Source organism: Myxine glutinosa, chromosome 1 (assembly GCF_964187855.1).
Source record: "Myxine glutinosa chromosome 1, kmMyxGlut1.1, whole genome shotgun sequence".
In the NCBI taxonomy this organism is placed as follows: Eukaryota; Metazoa; Chordata; class Myxini; order Myxiniformes; family Myxinidae; genus Myxine; species Myxine glutinosa.
Genome location: NC_136261.1, coordinates 353,963,670 through 353,982,841, shown reverse-complemented (window position 1 = coordinate 353,982,841; position 19,172 = coordinate 353,963,670).

Here is a 19,172-nt window from a genome sequence, read left to right as displayed (position 1 = left end):
GAAATGGTGTAATGAACACAATTTATTTACGCGCAAGCAAGAAAGCAAGACGGCCCGATTTCCGATTCCGACGGGCGAGACGGGCCGATTTGGAGCAAGAAAAAGAACGAGACTGGAGAAAAACGAGAGAAACGAGATGGGGAAAGCCGATTGGAGAGGCGTGTGAGGAGCGATTGGAGAGGCGAGTGAGGAGCGATTGGAGAGGCGAGTGAGGAGCGATTGGAGAGGCGAGTGAGGAGCTATTGGAGAGGCGAGTGAGGAGCGATTGGAGAGGCGAGTGAGGAGCGATTGGAGAGGCGAGTGAGGAGCGATTGGAGAGGCGATTGGAGAGGCGAGTGAGGAGTGATTGGAGAGGCGAGTGAGGAGCGATTGGAGAGGTGAGTGAGGAGCGATTGGAGAGGAGAGTGAGGGATTGGAGAGGAGAGGAGTGTGAGGGATTGGAGAGGTGAGGGATTGGAGAGGAGAGGAATGTGAGGGATTGGAGAGGAGAGGAGTGCTAGGTGGAGAAAGGAGAGTGTCAGGTGGAGAGAGGAGAGTGTCAGGTGGAGAGGAGTGAGGGGTCATATTATGTGAAATAAATAAATTGTGTTCATTACACCATTTCTGGATCTGATGACTTGCCAGTAACCATTTTGTAAAAATGAATGTGCAGCATCTAACTCAATATGTCGAAATGTCACACACGTCCATGCCCGTGGGATTCCCACGGGTGACCCCACTATATTTCTTCGTTTTTATTTCATTCAACATTATTATCCGGATGTAAAGGTTCACATGTTCATTTCACGTGTGCAAAAACAAACTCCATTTCACGTGTGCATGGACATGAAACACAGACGGGAAATTGCTTAGAGATATTTCGTTCGAAGCAATTATACACCGCCCAAATAAAATATTTCACCGATACACCGAGCGAATTTCAGCGAATTTCAGCGAATTTCACCGAGTTTCAGGAAATTACCCAGAGATATTTCTTCGTTTTTATTTCATTAGTTACTAGTAGTCAGGTCAAAATACAGTTTAACCCCCAAAAAATTGCTACAAAAGCTTTCTCAACTGATTCTGGTAGGGTTTAGCGTACGTTATAACATACTAAAAGTTTACCAAAGTAGGACCCCCGGAAAAGTGTTTTTTCAAGATGGCGTCCAAGATGGCCGCCGAAACATCTTAATGATCATAACTATGTAACTATCAACTCAAATTTGATGATCTTGATGTCTATCCCCAGGTTTTTGGGGGCAAGGAACACATTAAGACAACTTTGGATATTACTGAGCTGTTGAATCATTATGAAATTGAACTCATGACCTTCAGCTGTCACCTAATGCACAAACACCTTTGTCCATCGAATAAGTTTCAGAGCGTTCAGTTTTGAGTGTCATCCTCCTCCTCAGTATCGACCTCTTGAGTGTTGTTTGGATTGTCACAGTTTTCAGTTTGGCAAGGGCCACATGCAGCAGTGCAGCGGAGTCCATAGCGTCTGCAGCTGCATCGAGAGGATTTGCATCCCCCCAAACAGTTGCAATGGATAATTTTCAAGAGTTCGTCAGGCGCAGCATTGTTTTGGGTCATAATTGGAATTAACTGATCATTTTCCTGTTTCCATCCCCATTCAGTTGGGTTCATTTCATTTGCCATCCCCATCCATACCATAATTTGAAAGTACACACGTTGGCTATGGAATATTGTTGCAGGTGATGTTGGGGGGAGCCGTTCAGAAGTGACAAATGCTTGAGCAGTTGCCACTTTTTTGGTGAAAATGATATGGCGCAGTGATGATAGCGTATCATTAGACTTGCCACCAAAGAGATCAACCATCAGGTCTTTGCCAAGATCTGATATGTCCTCTTGAGATTTATTTTGAAGGATGAATGCACTAGCACAGGACTTCATGACAGGATCAGATTTCACTAATTTCCGGAAGGCTGACTTTTTTCCGATGCCGAAAATCCTTGAAGTAGAATCACATCCTGAGTAGGCATGTACAAAGAGCAACTCATTGCACACATCGTCTCCTAAAGTTTCTTTCAACAGGGTAATGTTATACACTCTGTGTTCTTTTGACTGCTTGTTTGCATCAGAACGGAAGTAGATGATCTCATTGTCTGTTCTGGAGTAATGAAGGAGCAAGATCAGCAAATCTGTATCCTCACCGACCAACGTTGTGGTGCAATGACGGGATCGTTCAACAGTTGCCTTAACGATATCAACGTCTGCATCCCCTGGTGACTGAATGACATGGCATCCCCTTTTAGTTAGTGCTGTGCTGATGAGAGCAATCATGTCTGCCTTGTTTTTGTCACGAGACAAAAAGTCATCCTTTTTGCCTGCAAACTCTGTTTCTGCAGTGAAACTAACAATAGGGTGCAGGTTTTTTCCTCGTCTCTGATGTGTGTTGTCTTTTATGGAGGGACCTTCACCATAGCCATCGAACACCACTGTCGCTTGTCCGTAATGTCTCACAGTGAAGTCTGCATAAGACTCAGCTATTGCATTATATGAGTCGCCTTTGTTCCACGGTAAACGATGGAGCAAAGAGCCACCATCAAGCACGTAACAATCTGTTTTGGGAATAGAGTTCATCACAGCCTCACTTGATAAGTCCGCAGCATGGTCTCGAATTGCCTGAGCAAGCTGAGGTTTGTCTGCTGTTCGAAGAATGTTCCTGGTCTCAAAGAGGGCTGGAGGGTAGGGGCTTAGTTCATACGTCAAAACCTCTTCAAGGGAAAGATCTCCTGACCTTGACACCAGAAGGAAACGCTGGAACAGAACGGCAGGATCAATGGTACGATCAGGAGCAATCTTCACAGCAGAGATATTCCCAAGGGTTTTGGCTCTGTCTTTCCGCTTGAATTTGTAAGTAAATGCCGACTTTCCGATTATATCTTCAATGATCTTGTTTCCAACCGATTCAAAGTCATGTACATTCACATCTGGCCCAGCCACTATCCCGTTGACAATGTTTCTCAGAGTAGGATCAGATGTGAAGGGTGAGCAGGCTTCTTTTTTTTTTTTTTTTTTTGTATACAAGATCGAGGCTCGTGAAAGAGCGAACATTAATCACACATGAAAGACAAACAGACACATAAAACAAATAACATCGGGAGCGGTAGACAAGATGGGGAGAGAGGGGGAAGGACACAAACACAACATTTGAGAGCAGGGACCGAGAGACATCGAGAGATCTGTGGGAGGGAGAGGGCTTTGGGGGGAGGCACGTGAAGGGGGGGAGGCATGTGAAGGGGGGGGGGGGGGTGGGAGAGGTATAAACATATGGACACTGCCAGGATTTCCAGGAAAGAAGTTGGAATTTCAAACAGGGTGGATCTGGGGTGAATTAGTGGGGGTAGAAAAGATCAAGGTTATGGATGGGGGAAGATAAGAGATGGTGGTGAACAGCTGTTTTAAAGACCTGGAGGGAGGAGAGGGATTGAAGGGAGTGTGGGAGTTTGTTCCACAGGCGGGAGAAAAGAGGAATGAAAGAGTGAAGGTGAGCAGAGAACCGAGATTTCGGCAGTTTAACCATCAGAGGGTTGCTGGCAGATCTTGTGCGACCTGTAGGAATATTTGGGGGACAGAGCACAGAGAGAGCTGGGGGAGCAAGGCCGGAGAGGAGTCGGTAGAAGACAGAAAGGCCACCTACCTGCCTGCGGTGAGTGAGTGAAAGGCCCTCAGAGATAGCTTCATCGCGGGAGATTCCAATGATTTTGAAAGCTTTGGATTCAACAGCGTGAAGCCGAGCCAGGTGTGAGGCAGGAGCACCAGCCCATAGGGGAGAACAGTATTCCATTGAGTATGAGAGGCTGCAAGCTTTATCCGAATTTTCTCGAGATCAGATGCATCTCTTTTGATGCACGCCTCAGTTGAGTCTTTGTGTTGCGGACTTGTAGTATAGGTTAGGTTTGTGAAATCCTGCATCGCAATGTTGTACTCGGATGTTACAGGTGCAGATAATGTCCAAAGGTTTCGCATGTCCTCGGTCATCCCACTGCCGTGAGTTAGACCACCAGTGCTCTTCAGAGACCTCATCAACGTTTGTTCGATGACAAGATCACTACTATGACAGCTCGTGGGCAATGACAGCTCGTGGGCGAACTGCCTGAATTATGGCATGACCAACTGCCGCAACCTTGCGTCTTGTGTCTTTCCCAACGAACAATGTTTCCAGTGCTGTCCGCAGACTAGTCGGAATGAACGATAGGGCTGAATCAAGTTTTAAATCATCACTACTTGGATACTGATTCGTCACGGTAGAAACCTGAGATTTTATATCACTTCTGATTAACCTAGCAGCAGTTTCAATAATAGCGCGTTTTTGGGACTCTTCATCGCCTTCCTGACACGTTTGCTTGTAGTATGATCTCAGAATCTGCGACGTTTGTTCTCTCATCATAACAATATCGCCCAAGCCTTCTCTTTCACCAAAAAAAATTGAGTCCTTAAAGCGTTCTTTAAGACGCTTTTTCAAACTGTAATTGTCATACGGTTCCGAATCAGGATTACAAAGATACCCTTTCATTATGAGGCTCAAAGATGTAACAGTTAGTTGTTCCTCACTGTTCAGTTCTAGGTAAGCACACATTTTCTGAAATGCTTCATACTTATCTTCATCTTTAGGACGACCACACTTTCTGCGCTTGGCTTCGGGGGCTTTCTGGAACTCTAAAGGCACAGACTTGAAGGACCGGAAATTTCCACTACACGAATGATGATAAAGTCCGTCTGCTGCATGTAAATCTCGTAAATAGTATTCAATCCGACCCTTTACAGTATGTCCCCAATCATCTGAACGGGATTCACAGACCTCCACAATTGTCTCCACAAATTTGTCAGTCCGTACCCAGCTAAAGTGTCCCTTGTCCAAATCAATTGTACATCCACAGAATACGCAATCCTTTTCACTGTCAAAACCTCCACTTGATTGTCTTGTGGTTCTCTTTGGTGGCACAGAACCACTACTTTTCTTTGCAACATGGCTTTTAATGTTTTTATCATTTATGTACTGTTGACGACAGCTTTTATGCACTTTAGTACTGGCTTCAACTACAAGATCGTCCTTCCGCTTTACACTGGCTTCATTTATTCCCTTCGCCCCCTTCCACTGAATTGCAACCCAGTTATCACTGGAATCCTCGATCTCCTCCTTGCAGATTGGACAAAAAGCTTGACTGGCTGTGCTTGCACTCATTGTTGAATCATGTCTGAAAAAGAGAAAGATGAGAATTAGTTATTCAGTTAGATCCAATTCGACACATTCTTCAGGTCAATATATGGAAAATGCCCCCTCAACCTGTTAGATAATGGCCCACTTTCATTTTTAATGGTCTTAATGTGTTCCTTGCCCCCAAAAACCTAGGGATAGACACCAAGATCATCAAATTTGAGTTGATAGTTACATAGTTATGATCATTAAGAGGTTTCGGCGGCCATCTTGGACGCCATCTTGAAAAAAACACTTTTCCGGGGGTCCTACGTTGGTAAACTTTTAGTATGTTATAAAGTACACTAAACCCTACCAGAATCAGTTGAGAAACCTTTTGTAGCAATTTTTTGGGGGTTGATGGGGTATTTTCCATATATCGACCTTACTATAGCAGAAGTACTCAGCGTTGCCGGGCGGGGGAGGGGGGAAGGGCACGTACACTTTAAACATGTATATACATGTGGGATGTGGGATATATACATGTGGGACGTGTGTGTGTGTGTGTGTGCGTGTGCGCGCGCGTGCATATATGTGTGTGTGTGTGTGTGTGTGTGTGTGTGTGTGTGTGTGTGTGTGTGTGCGTGCATATATGTGTATGTGTGTATATATATGTCTGTGTGTGTGTGTGTGTGTGTATATATATATATATATATATATATATATATGTGTGTGTGCATATGTGTGTGCATGTGTGTCGATGTACATTTGTCTGTACGTGTGTGTGTGCGTGTATGTATGTGTATATATGTGTGTGTGTTTTTGTGCATGTGTATATATGTGTGTGTCTGTATGTGTATATGTGTGTGTGTGTGTGTGTTTGTGTGTGTGTGTGTGTGTATATGTGTGTGTGTTTGTGTGTGTGTATGTGTGTGTGTGTGTGTGTGTATGTATGTGTGTGTGTGTGGGTGTACATGGGTGTATGTGTATATATATGTGTGTGTATATGTGTGTATGTGCATATTTGTATGTGTGTGCATGTGTGTCGGTGTACATGTGTGTGTACACGTGTGTATGTGTGTGTATATATATGTGTGTGTCTGTATGTGTATATATGTGTGTCTGTATGTGTATATATATGTGTGTGCATGTGTGTGGGTGTACATGTGTGTGTACGTGTGTGTGTGTGTGTATGTGTATATGTGTATGTGTCTGTGTGTGTATATGTGTATGTGTGTGCATGTGTGTATATACATATGTGTATGTGTATATGTGTGTATGTGTATATGCATGTGTCGGTGTACGTGTGTGTGTGTGTGTGTGTGTGTATGTGTGTTTGCGTGTGTGTGTATATATATGTGTGTGTATATGTGTGTATATGTGTATGTGTGTCGGTGTACGTGTGTGTGTGTGTGTGTGTGTGTGTGTGTGTGTGTGTGTGTGTGTGTGTGTGTTTGTGTGGGTGTGTGAATAAGAGAGAGACCGAATTGTGAGGATACAGAAATGAAAAAACGAGGTGTGTGTGTGTGTGTGTGTTATTGTGAAACTGCATGTGCAGGTGCAGCATCTAACTCAATATGTCGAAATGTCACACACGTCCATGCCAGTGGGATTCCCACGGGTGACCCCACTAGTATCTTTACACTTGTTGTTGCGATGTTTGTCCATTAAGTGAAGTGGATTTCGTTTGCTTAGCTGAGAAACCACAATGACAACGAACGAGCATTTTCTTTGTTTTGCATTCGATGCCATCTCGAAGAAGGAATCCATCCTTCTTCGGCAACAACTGGAGAGATGACGGGAGGATTTTTATTCCACCGGACATCATTTAAAGCATGTGAAGGCTTTCAAGATCATTAGAATCCCTTGAGATGAAGCGGAGTATATGGACCTATCATTTCGCCATTTCTGGTCTTGAACCCTCTGCCCTTCCGTGCTCCTCCCCAACCCCCCCCCCCCACCCCACATCTGCAGGACGTGGTCCACCAGCAACCTTCTCCATGAAACTGCCTAAATCCAAGACCACAGCTCACCTCCGCACATCTATTCCTCTCTCTACATATCTGTGGAGCCACCTTCCACATTCTCTTCAATCTCATTCTTCCCTCCAGGACTTCAAGATAGCTATTCACCACCATGTCAAGTCATCCCTCATCAAAAACCATATTTTCTACACCCGTTAAACAACCCCCAGCCTCTCCCTTGCGATCTCCCGTACCCGTCATGCCCAGGCTGACCAGGTGTCCCGTATTTTACGGGACTGTCCTGTTTTTTTACTCAAATGTCCCGCATCCCGTTTCAAACCTTCCCGGGACGCCATTTCCCCCATATTTCTCGTCCTCCGAACAATATTTGAAAATGGAAAGGAAAGGCGGCATGCAGCGCTGGCGCAGACACTTCCATATTGCAACAATATGCCGTCAATAAGGCCAAGTGGCAGCCAGAAACGAAGCACTGTCATGGCTTCATGGGACTCGTCACATGGGACTGGGCGTGATGAAACTTTGAAGGGCTAAAGTTCACTGAAAAAGAGGAAGGCGACCACAAAAAGGACTTGTGTCTTTCGTGACGAATGGCTGTGGCTGCTTTCCACCAGTTATGACTGATTGATGAAGGATACTGAAAATTGTCATGGAGCTTACTGTAAAGTATGCTCGAGGAGTTTCTCCATTCCCACGGCGGCTTATCCGATATCAAGCAGCATGCTGCAGGAAGCACACAATGTCTAAATTGATGGTCGCTGCAACAAGCCAAAGGATCAAAACCTTCTTCACAGTAAAAGGCTTCAAAAGCCGAAAAGGTAACCTAGATAATAAACATTCTAAAGAAAGCTTGGTAATTATTTACTTTTTCATGTAAACATGTTCCGATTCTCATTTTCTCATCAGACTTTATAAGATGAACTTCCAGTATTTTTCCAACTTTTAGTGCTAGTTTCCATTTGAAAACACGTTGTTTTCACGTTATTAGTTGAGCAGAACATTGTCATTATAAAGGATGAAGATCGAATTACCAAAACTTTTTGCCTTAACATGTAAATATGGTGCTGCTTATCTATTTTATCGAACAGTAAATAACCCCATGGACAGGATAATTCCCACACTTTTATAATGTCCCCTCCCTCCACCCTGAACCGCCAGAGCTTCTAATGGGTTATAAAGGGTAATTTGAATGGGTTATGAAGGGTAATTGTAATGGGTAATTATAAGGGGTTCAAAAGGGTAATTGTAAGGGGTTCTACAGGGTAATTGCCTGAGTGTCCCATCTTGTTTTTCCTTAGACCTGGTCACCCTGGTCACCCTGGTCATGTCTGTCTCCATCTACTTTCTCCTTCTGCCCTGCTGTTATGTTGTGTCCTGATGTGTTCTATGTTTTAGCTATTCCACGAGCCTTGACTGTATTAATAAAAACAAACCTCCAACAAACAACCCATACACAATTTTGAAGACTGCGCTCTTGAAGTGCACGACTCCCTCGGAACACTGCTGCTTTCAACAACTGTTTACATCTGAGGACTTAAGAGATTGAAGTCCCACACAACTACTGGGTCTCATGCAGGAGCTTCTCAGTGACTGCTATGCCAACTTCGACAAGTCGTTCCTTCGTGAGATGTTCTTGCAACGTTTACCAACACACATCCGCATTATACATGCAGCTAATACAGAGCTGGCACTACCCACCGCTGCATATCTAGCTGGCCATCTCATTGACACGGTTACACCACCCATGGCTAATATAACATCTCCACCACAGCACGTCACACAGCTAATAACTGAAATGGCGGACCTAAAGAAGCTTGTTCTGGAGCTCCATGCTCTGCAACGCCAGTCATGCGCACCTTCATGTAACCTTTGTAGGGACAGAGAAAGACGCCGTAACTCGAGTTACACTTCACCTTCACCTTCCGTGATCACTCCAGATTGGTGTCGGTGCCATGTGGCCTTAGGTGCGAATAGAATACTAGTCAGTGTTGAGCACCTTGATCATACCGGCCGCAGGGAAACAATGAGGCCCACAACTAATGGTGACGAGTTCAACTGGGTCATATGTCGGTTTCCTCCTCTTCCTTGTGGATCGCAATAGCCAACTTCATTTTTGTGTGGATACAGGGGCAGATGTGAGCACTGTGCCAGAGTTTGCCGCGAAAGGGGAAAAAGGTGACAGGAATATTCATTACATGCTGCTGACAGCAGTGCTTTTTTCTACTTTTGGAGAATGTCTCCTCCAGCCTGATTTGGGTTTACGTCGCTCATTTCTGGGGGTGTTCACTATTGCAGACACCAGATATTTCAATCTCCTTGTCGATGTCAAATATCACCATCTATTGGATGCCTCACCACAGATTAGTGTTCTTGGTAAAGCATCCACGGTTTTGTCGTTAAATATCACTGCCTTCCATCCATGCACATGTGCCTTTTTCAGAAAGTACTTTATGATTTCCCGTCCATAACGTGCCCATCGACGACAATCCAGCCCATCAGACACCAGATCACACACCACATCGGGACCACTGGACCTCCTGCTTTGACAGTGCTCACAGACGAGCACCCGAGAAATTATATATCGCTCGCCAGGGGTTTTATTCTGTTACCACATGGGATCATCAAACCATCATCCAGCAGTTGGGCTTCACCACTACACATATCTAAAAATTCGTCTGGGGATTGGCGTGATTGTGGGGATTTCCCGTCCTTAAACAACACGTCTGTTCCAGACCATTAGCCCATTCCACATTAGTGGGAAGCCAAAAGCAAACAAACACTAAGGAAATGGTGAATGCTAAACCATGGAACCAATAAATTCCACATTCCTGTGCCACCTTCGGTCGAACGTAAAGCCACATAAAAAAAGTATTAGCGTATCACCCTCGCTGGGCGCATCACTTTTGGTAGAATTCCGAGTTTTTTTTTCCCGATCGTCTTTTCAGTCTTTTTTGCTCGAAAAGCAGACTATTCCTTCCGAACAACAACGAATGATTCCTTTCGCGCTCCGGAAGTCATCGGATCGATAGTTTTTAATTTATGCGCATACCACAATGACTGTTCGATCCCTTGTGTGTGCAAAAAAAATAAAAAAAATAAACCACCCTCCCTCATCACTTCTCCAGCCTGAATAGTGTTACGACCTGAAGCTCACCAAGCCAAGCCTTCAATCACACTGTCTTTATTTATGCATTATCACACGAAAAATCTCTTCCTACACATAAAACCAATAAGGGAGAAAAGAAGGAAAAACCAGAGTAGGCCAGTCCAAGAGTAGGCAGGTCCACGAGTAGGCCCCAAGGCAGGCCCAACAGTAGGCCCCAGGGCAGGCCCAACAGTAGGCCCCAGGGCAGGCCCAACAGTAGGCCCCAGTGCAGGACCAGCATGAGAGGGTAGGAGTAGGCAAGTCCACGAGTAGGCCCCAAGGCAGGCCCAACAGTAGGCCCCAGGGCAGGCCCAGTAGTAGGCCCCAGTTCAGGCCCAGCACGAAAGGGTAGGAGTAGGCAAGTCCACGAGTAGGCCCCAGGCCAGGCCCATCAGTAGGCCCCAGGGCAGGCCCAGCACGAGAGGGTAGGAGTCGGCAAATCCACGAGTCGGCCCCAAGGCAGTAGAGGTATGACAGAAATAGTTCGATCAACGTCACCCTTCAGGTAGAGAGGCGGCTGCAGGGGGGTTGATCCAGCATACCCTTGAGGTGGAGATATTGCAGCTACAACCCCTGAAAAAGCACTCCGCCATGAGCCCTCCTCCAAAATGGCCCCTCTCTCTCCTCTGAATCACCTTCCTGGCCCCTCCCCTGACCCACAGCCAATCATAGGCTTTATACACATGGACCAAACCACTTGGTATAACTCCCAGGGGAGTCGGGGGGGGGGGGGGGGTGAGAGGGGAAGGAAGAAGAAAAAGGTCACAGACCGTAACAATAGGGTGATAAGATAATACTTTTTTTTATGGGGCCTAAGACATGGACAGCTGGTTCATGAATGACTTGGGGGGAAAATGTACCCGTCTCAATGGTTCCACACCCAGTCAATGGCAAAACTGCAAATGGGGAATCCGTGAATGTCACGGTTAGAAAGTAGAAATCCTCAGGTCATTTCCTCATTCATATTTAAACTCAATATCTATATTTCATTCCAAACAGCATCATTCCAATCATACATTAATACTATAACAAAACACTGTTAAATCACGACTGTATGGAATATTATCAAACCAGCCCATCATCGTCATCTGTTCACTTCCGGATTTGGGAGCATGTCCATATCAAGCCAATTTCAAAATAATAATTTTAATGAGGAACTTATGAAAGTACCTACCTACCTTACAACATCCGCTGGAACCCCAAAACATGCCACAGAAGGTTTGGCGGGGCTAGCCCCAAAACTGAGGGAGTAGTTTCAGGATGGACAGACAGACAGACAGACACTCCTTTTTTACGGCATAGCCCATTGGGCTAAGCAGTCTAGAACAGTGTTTGTCCATCCGTATGTATGTATGTATGTATGTATGTATGTATGTATGTATGTATGTCCCCTCAAACGTATACCAATCAAACGTATACTGAGGATCTTGTCACATGACAGGGTGATGTGATTACGTCTGATGTCATTATGGCGGTATGGCGGCTGACTCCACACACACCGCCAATTTGATTTATATGCTGTTCATGCCGAACATATTGTTGAACCTGTCATATATTACAATCGCCATGCTCTACCTTTACGTTTTTCATAGAGTGTGAAACACAAAAAACCGATGATCATTGTTAAAATGATCGTCAAATATCGAAAGCATCGTCACCTTCAACATATTAAAGTAGCGGCAGTTTTGTGTCCTGCTGTCACGCTATGTCATTACGTCTATGATGTCGTTACGATGGCTGACTCCACCGACCGATATTTTAATTTACTAGTACACCTGCTCACTACAGAACCGGCAGAAAGGGTCACTCCTCTTTGGGGTATATAGATTACAGTCAATCTATGTATGGTCGGGTCTCAAGAACATTGGGTGTGTTAATTTACCAAGTTTCTTGTGGAGAGATCGACAAGTTGTTAAAGCATTCGAGCAAGCACTCCATTCACAACCGTCAAGGAATGGCTGGCTTGAGAAGCGCTAGCTGGCTGTTTGGTAAATGAGCAAACCCCAGTCTTCCTCCCTTTCAGTTTCGTGTTAAACAGCAGGAAAAGTGGGTTTCATTGGTGGTTTTCAAAACAAAACCTTAATTGGTGGGTTTTTAAAAGCCGCCACGAAAAACGCCACTTTAGCTGCAGGGTCATGTTATTTTTAGCCGCGTCGCAGACACTGGTCATAGAGTGCCCTCTGCTGTTGTTGTTGTTGTTCTTCTTCTTGTTCTTCTTCTTCTTGTTGTTCTTGCAGAGAAGACAAAACCTCAAAGCTCCACCCATTCTGGGAACCATAGCTCCACCCATTCTGGAAGAGGCTTCACATAAACAAATATCCACCATTTTATTAACTCACATAGCTTTGAGGCCTGTTTTGTAGACCCGTTGTGTCTTCCTCTCTCACACAGTTTTATTTCAAATCAAATTCGATATATCATTTCATTTTTCACAGTCGCTAACATAGTTTTAGACTCGGTTGAAAAAAAACGGGAAGAAAATCCGATGAAAGTTGCCCTTTATAGAACGAAATGAATTCTCAAAGGCCTGTAACTTCAAGTCCATTGAGATATATTTTTTTTAAATCGCGGCATGGTCAGTCATACACCGCCCGAAATAACAGACAGGAAAATGCCGAGATATATATATTTTGTTTAAATCGCGGCATGGTCAGTCATACACCGCCCTGAAATAACAGACGGGAAAATGCCGAGATATATAAAAAATTCGTCCATTTGATGACAATCGTCACGATGAAATATTTAATTTATACGTCGTCACAATAATGTGGAGAGAGGAGCATAGCTTCGTTCACGTGTCGCCACATACGGGAAATTGCCGAGATATATTTTTAGCCGCGTCGCAGACGCTGGTCATAGAGTGCCATCTGCTGTTGTTGTTGTTGTTCTTCTTCTTGTTCTTCTTCTTCTTCTTGTTGTTCTTGCAGAGAAGACAAAACCTCAAAGCTCCACCCATTCTGGGAACCATAGCTCCACCCATTCTGGAAGAGGCTTCATATAAACAAATATCCACCATTTTATTAACTCGCATAGCTTTGAGGCCTGTTTTGTAGGCCCGTGGTGTCTTCCTCTCTCACACAGTTTTATTTCAAATCAAATTCGATATATCATTTCATTTTTCACAGTCGCTAACATAGTTTTAGACTCGGTTGAAAAAAAACGGGAAGAAAATCCGATGAAAGTTGCCCTTTATAGAACGAAATGAATTCTCAAAGGCCTGTAACTTCAAGTCCATTGAGATATATATTTTTTAAATCGCGGCATGGTCAGTCATACACCGCCCGAAATAACAGACGGGAAAATGCCGAGATATATATATTTTGTTTAAATCGCGGCATGATCAGTCATACACCGCCCGAAATAAGAGATGGGAAAATGCCGAGATATATTAAAAATTCGTCCATTTGATGACAATCGTCACGATGAAATATTTAATTTATACGTCGTCACAATAATGTGGAGAGAGGAGCATAGCTTCGTTCACGTGTCGCCACATACGGGAAATTGCCGAGATATATATTTTTTAAATCGCGGCATGGTCAGTCATATACCGCCTGAAATAAGAGACGGGAAAATGCCGAGATATATTAAAAATTCATCCATTTGATGACAATCGTCACGATGAAATATTTAATTTATACGTCGTCACAATAATGTGGAGAGAGGAGCATAGCTTCGTTCACGTGTCACCACAGACGGGAAATTGCCGAGATATATATTTTTTAAATCGCGGCATGGTCAGTCATACACCGCCTGAAATAACAGACGGGAAAATGCCGAGATATATTAAAAATTCGTCGCCACACACGGGAAATTGCCGAGATATATTTTCACTTTGCACAAAAATAACATCAAGTAATCGAATCAATAGGAATGTCCTGTGCCTATAACATCGACGTTATAGGCACAGCTGCATCTAGGCATTGTGTAACATCGACGCGGCTTTTGTTTTAATTAAAACTTTTTGTACTTGTTTATTTTTGTATACAACATCGAGGCTCGTGTAAGAGCTAACATTAATCACAAAAAAACAAAAGGACACACAAAACATATAATAAAGGGAGCGGGAGACAAGATGGGGAGAGACAGGGAAGCACACAAGTACAACAGCAGAGAACAGGGATATCGGGAGATCTGTGGGAGGGAGAGGGCTTGGGGGGAGAAGGCATGGGAAAGGGGGGGGGGGGGTGGGAGAGGTATAAAACACATGGACACTGCAAGGACTTACAGGAAAGAAGTCGGTATTTCAAAAACGTGGATGTGGGGTTAATTAATGGGGGTAGAAAAGATCAAGGTTTTGGATGGGGGAAGACAAGAGATGGTAGTGAACAACTGTTTTTAGGACCTAGAGGGATGAGTGGGATTGAAAGAGTGAGGAAGTTTGTTCCAGAGGCGGGAGAAAAGACGAATGAAAAAGTGAAGGTGTGCAGAGATTCTTGATTTTTGCAGTTTCACCAGAAGATGGTTGCTGGCAGATCTTGTACGACCTGTAGGAATATTTGGGGGTGTTACGTGCTCCTCCCCGACCCCGTGGTCACGATGTACCTCCGAGCCCCGAGAGGAGCCACGGCAGAAAAATATGTTATTTGTGTTAGAAACCAATAGTGAAACCACACCAATGATTATAAACAAACAAATATTGTATTGAAAATCACACCAGAATAATGGTACAACCAATAGCAATCAAAAGTACACTTCATACATCTTATGATGGTACCATCAGCTAAAGACAGATAACCCACTGCGTTCCAAGTGAGTGAAAAAGAACACTCCTCAATGTCTCTATAACTCAAAGGTGATCCCCTTCTGCGAGTAGTGATGAGATGATGAGGCGATGAGGCGAGTAATGAGGTGATGAGGCCATGAGGCGAGTAATGAGGCGATGAGGCCATGAGGCGAGTAATGAGGCGTAGGCAAAGCGTAGACAGTCACGTGGTCCAAACCAAAGGTAAACTGGCAGCGGGATGGGAAGTCCCAAAGGCCCCCTCCAGACGTACACGTTCACAGTTCAATCAGCGAACCGCAACGTAATCCTCAAACGCCGTGTTTGCGCACACACATCCCCGATAGACGACAGGATGGTGAGAAAAGCTGACGCGTAGCAAAACTTTTTTCGGTGAGCGAAGCGCGAGGGTCAAAATGGCTGACGGCTCTTACTTGAGGTGAAGCGACCAAGCGAGGATTCTTCAGAATCTCAACGCCGGAACCTGACTACGCAGATTTCTCAATCCCAGCGATAATACCTATCGCAGGATGTCCTTTCAAGGAACTTAAAATTCCCTCGCGACCTTCGTTAGACAACGCTCGCTACGGAGCTTGACGTCAAGCGTCTTGTCCGACTGTTCTCGCCATGCCTCCTCTTCCTCTCCCTTGTTGTCTTCCGGTTCTCAATCCGGTTTCCTGTTTCATTTGAAATATTAACCCTTTATGCCTTTTAACAACAATGACCTTAACTTTTAACAACAATAAACGCCGTTTCCTTCAAACCCCAATAATAATAATACATAATATCAGAAATATGTCAAGTGGGTGAAAACCACAATAACAGAAGTGACGAATCCATAACAGGGGACAGAGCACAGACAGAGCTGGGGGAGCTAGGCCGGAGAGGAGTCGGTATAAGATAGAAAGACCAACAACATGCCTGCGGTGAGTGAGTGAAAGGCCCTCTGAGTTAGCTTCATCGCAGGAGATTCCAATGATTCTGAAAGCTTTGGTTTCAACAGCGTGAAGCCGAGCTAGGTGAGAGGCAGGAGCACCTGCCCAGAGGGGTGGGCAGTATTCCACTGAGCTGCGAATGAAAGCCTTGTAAGTGGTGAGGAGCTCAAGTGTGCCAAGTAAGGATGTCGCACGACAAAGGATGCCCAGTCGGCAACTGGCTTTGGAGGCCAGCTTGGAAATGTGGTTTTCCCAGGAAAGATCATGGCAGATAGTGAGACCCAAAAGCTTGAGTGACATAATTTCTTGGAGAGGATTGTTGAGAAAGTAGATGGGAGGGTTGTCCAGTCGTTCTTTTCAGAGAGACATAGTGAGAGTGTGAGATTTGTCAGGATTGAAAGACATTTTCCACTTGTTTGACCAGTCTATGATTTTGTCCAGGACTGCAGAGAATAAGGAGGCTGCAGACTGTCGATCTGAGGTATGACGTATGGACCGGCAGAGAGTGGAGTCATCAGCAAAGAGATAGAGAGGATTTTACAGAGAGTCGGAGAGATCATTGAGGAAGACCAGAAAAAGCACAGGGCCCAGAACACTGCCTTGGGGAACTCCAGCCTGAACAGGAAGGGGAGATGCGAGAAATCCATTCAGGGCCACACGTTGACTACGACCAGACAGGATGTCCGCAAGCCATGCGTGGGGATTTCCATGCATACCATAGGAGGAGAGTTTACTGAGCAGATCGGGGTGGCGGACCGTATCGAAGGCAAGTGGTATGTCAATGGAGACAGCTCTGATTTCCTGTTTGGCATTGAGGCCTTCCATCCATTGTAGAGACAGCAGAAGCAGCATGTCCAGAGTAGAATGACCTGGCCTGAATCCAAATTGATGATCTGAGATCAAGCCATTGGAGAAGAGTAAGGATTTTATGTCAGAAGCAATGATGGATTCCATGACCTTGCTGATGATTGGGAACAGGCTGATTGGTCGGTTGTTGCAAGGATCTGTTATTGCACATTTTTTGTGTAAAACGGTAATGTTGGCTAACTTGCAAGCAGATGGCAGATGACCTTGAGCAAAAGAGAGGGTGAAGGGAACAAAGAAAGGGTGAGATAGAGCGGCAGAGCAGGATTTTAGGACCCGTGGGCTGATGCCGTCTGGTCCAGTTGCAGATCAGAGTCTAGGTACGACAGAAACTTCTCTACCTTGTCAGGAGAGAAGGACACAGAGTCCTGGAGCAGCTCGGTTCCACTGGGTGAGGTTGGTACAGAGAGAGATGGATTCGGGACTCATTATTTTGAGGCAAACACAGAGTTGAGGCATTCGGCTTTTTCACGTGTGGTGTCAGCTGTGTAGCCCTTTGAGGTAAGGGAGGGGATGGAGGGGGAACAACACCAGAAACAGATTTGACAAGATGCCACCAAGGAAGAGGCAGACAGGTTTGAGATTTCTGTCTTGAGAGTAGAGAGATAGTTTCCTGGCTTTCCTGTGGGTAGACACACACTTGTTCCGGTCTTTGTGGAAGGAAATGAGATTGCCTTCTGTTGGATTTAGCTTCCATGAGGAGAAGGCAAGTTCTTTCATGGCTACTGCCTCATCACAAGAGTCAGTGTGCCATGGACGGGAGGAAGGGTATGACAACTGAAGACGTGATGGGATAAATCTGTGCAAGAGAGAGAGAGAGAGCAGTTTACTTTGGAAGAATCCCAGGAAGAGTTGATGTCAGAGGCAGTAGAGTTGGGAGACCAGTCCAGATGATTGATGACTGCTTGAAGACCATGCCAGTCATCCTGAGTGAAATGCCAGACGAGTTGGCACTGAGGAGGCTCTCTGAGAATGGCCAGAGTGATGTCAACTTTAACAAGCAAATTATCACATGAACTGATTGGAGCAGAAGAAGAGCAGCAGACATTTGCAGGGAAGTTTGTCATATCCAAGTCTAGAAGAGAAGATACTCCATTGACTGAGATCCGGGTCAGGAAATTGACAGATTGTGTCAGTCCCAGTGAGTTGCAGAAGTCCTTTGCTGATTTGCCGTGGCTGGTGTGAGAGGTACCCACACCCAGCCAGCTGGCATTATGACAGTTGAAGTCACCACATATGAGGAAGAGAGAGTTGGGATGAGTGGATAGAAGTTCGTCTATGTTGTCAGAGAGGGAGATGTAAATGGAGTCATCACTGTTTGGAGGACGGTACAGAACACAGAAGAACAAAAGGTGGGAGTGGAGAGGAAGCCATAGCCAGAGGTACTCCTGGGGTGGGGTGGAGAGAGGACAGTGCAAGGAGAGTTAGGAAGAGTGTTTTTGATAAAGATAGCAACCCCACCACCAGGATGAGGCTGTAGCGGTTCCTGCTGAATGTACACAATCGCCTTGCACCTGCCAGGACGCGGCCAGGGCATGATCGCCATGCCGGGCTCATCCAGACGGGCCCAGACGTGCCTCTCCTGGGCATGCCCGGACTCGCTGTTCCCGGGCACGGCCGAACCTCCCGGGCACGCCCGGTCTCGTCTTTCCCGGGCATGCCCGCTCTCGCCTTTCCAGGGCTCGCCCAGAGTGCCCGGGCACGCCCAGCCTCGACTTGCCAGGCCGCGTCCAGGACGCCCGGGCATGTCCAGACTCGCCTTTCCAGGGCTCACCCAGAGCGCCCGGGCACGCCCAGCCTCGACTTGCCAGGCCACGTCCAGGACGCCCGGGTATGTCCAGACTCGCCTTTCCAGGACTCGCCCTTGACACCCGGGCATGCCCGGTCTCGGTTTTCCCGGGCAAACGCCCGGGCATAAATGTGTATATATATTGCTGCCCGATAAACGGGCTTTTGAGAATACCTGAGCTGTTTTGTTTCAATAAAGCAACTCTGACGAATTCCGTCTTTGGTCGCGTCAATTCTTTCGACTCGCGTTGGAGCGCAGCTCCTTCACTGGTGACCTACCGACATGGACACGGCAGTGACTCTTAAACTGCCTACCTTCTGGGAGGCTCACATGGCTGTTTGGTTCGCCCAGGCGGACTCCCAGTTCGCCCTGCGAGGCATCACCCAGGACGACACCCGCTTCCACCACGTCGTGGCAGCGCACGGTTCCGCCACCGCGGCCCGCGCCCTGAGCCTCCTCGAGCACCCGCCGGCTGCCGCCAAGTATGACGCGCTGAAGACGCTCCTCCTCGATGCTTTCGCCCTCTCACCAGCGGCACGCGCACAGCGCCTGCTCGACCTGCCCGACCTCGGCGACACGCGCCCGTCCGAGCGC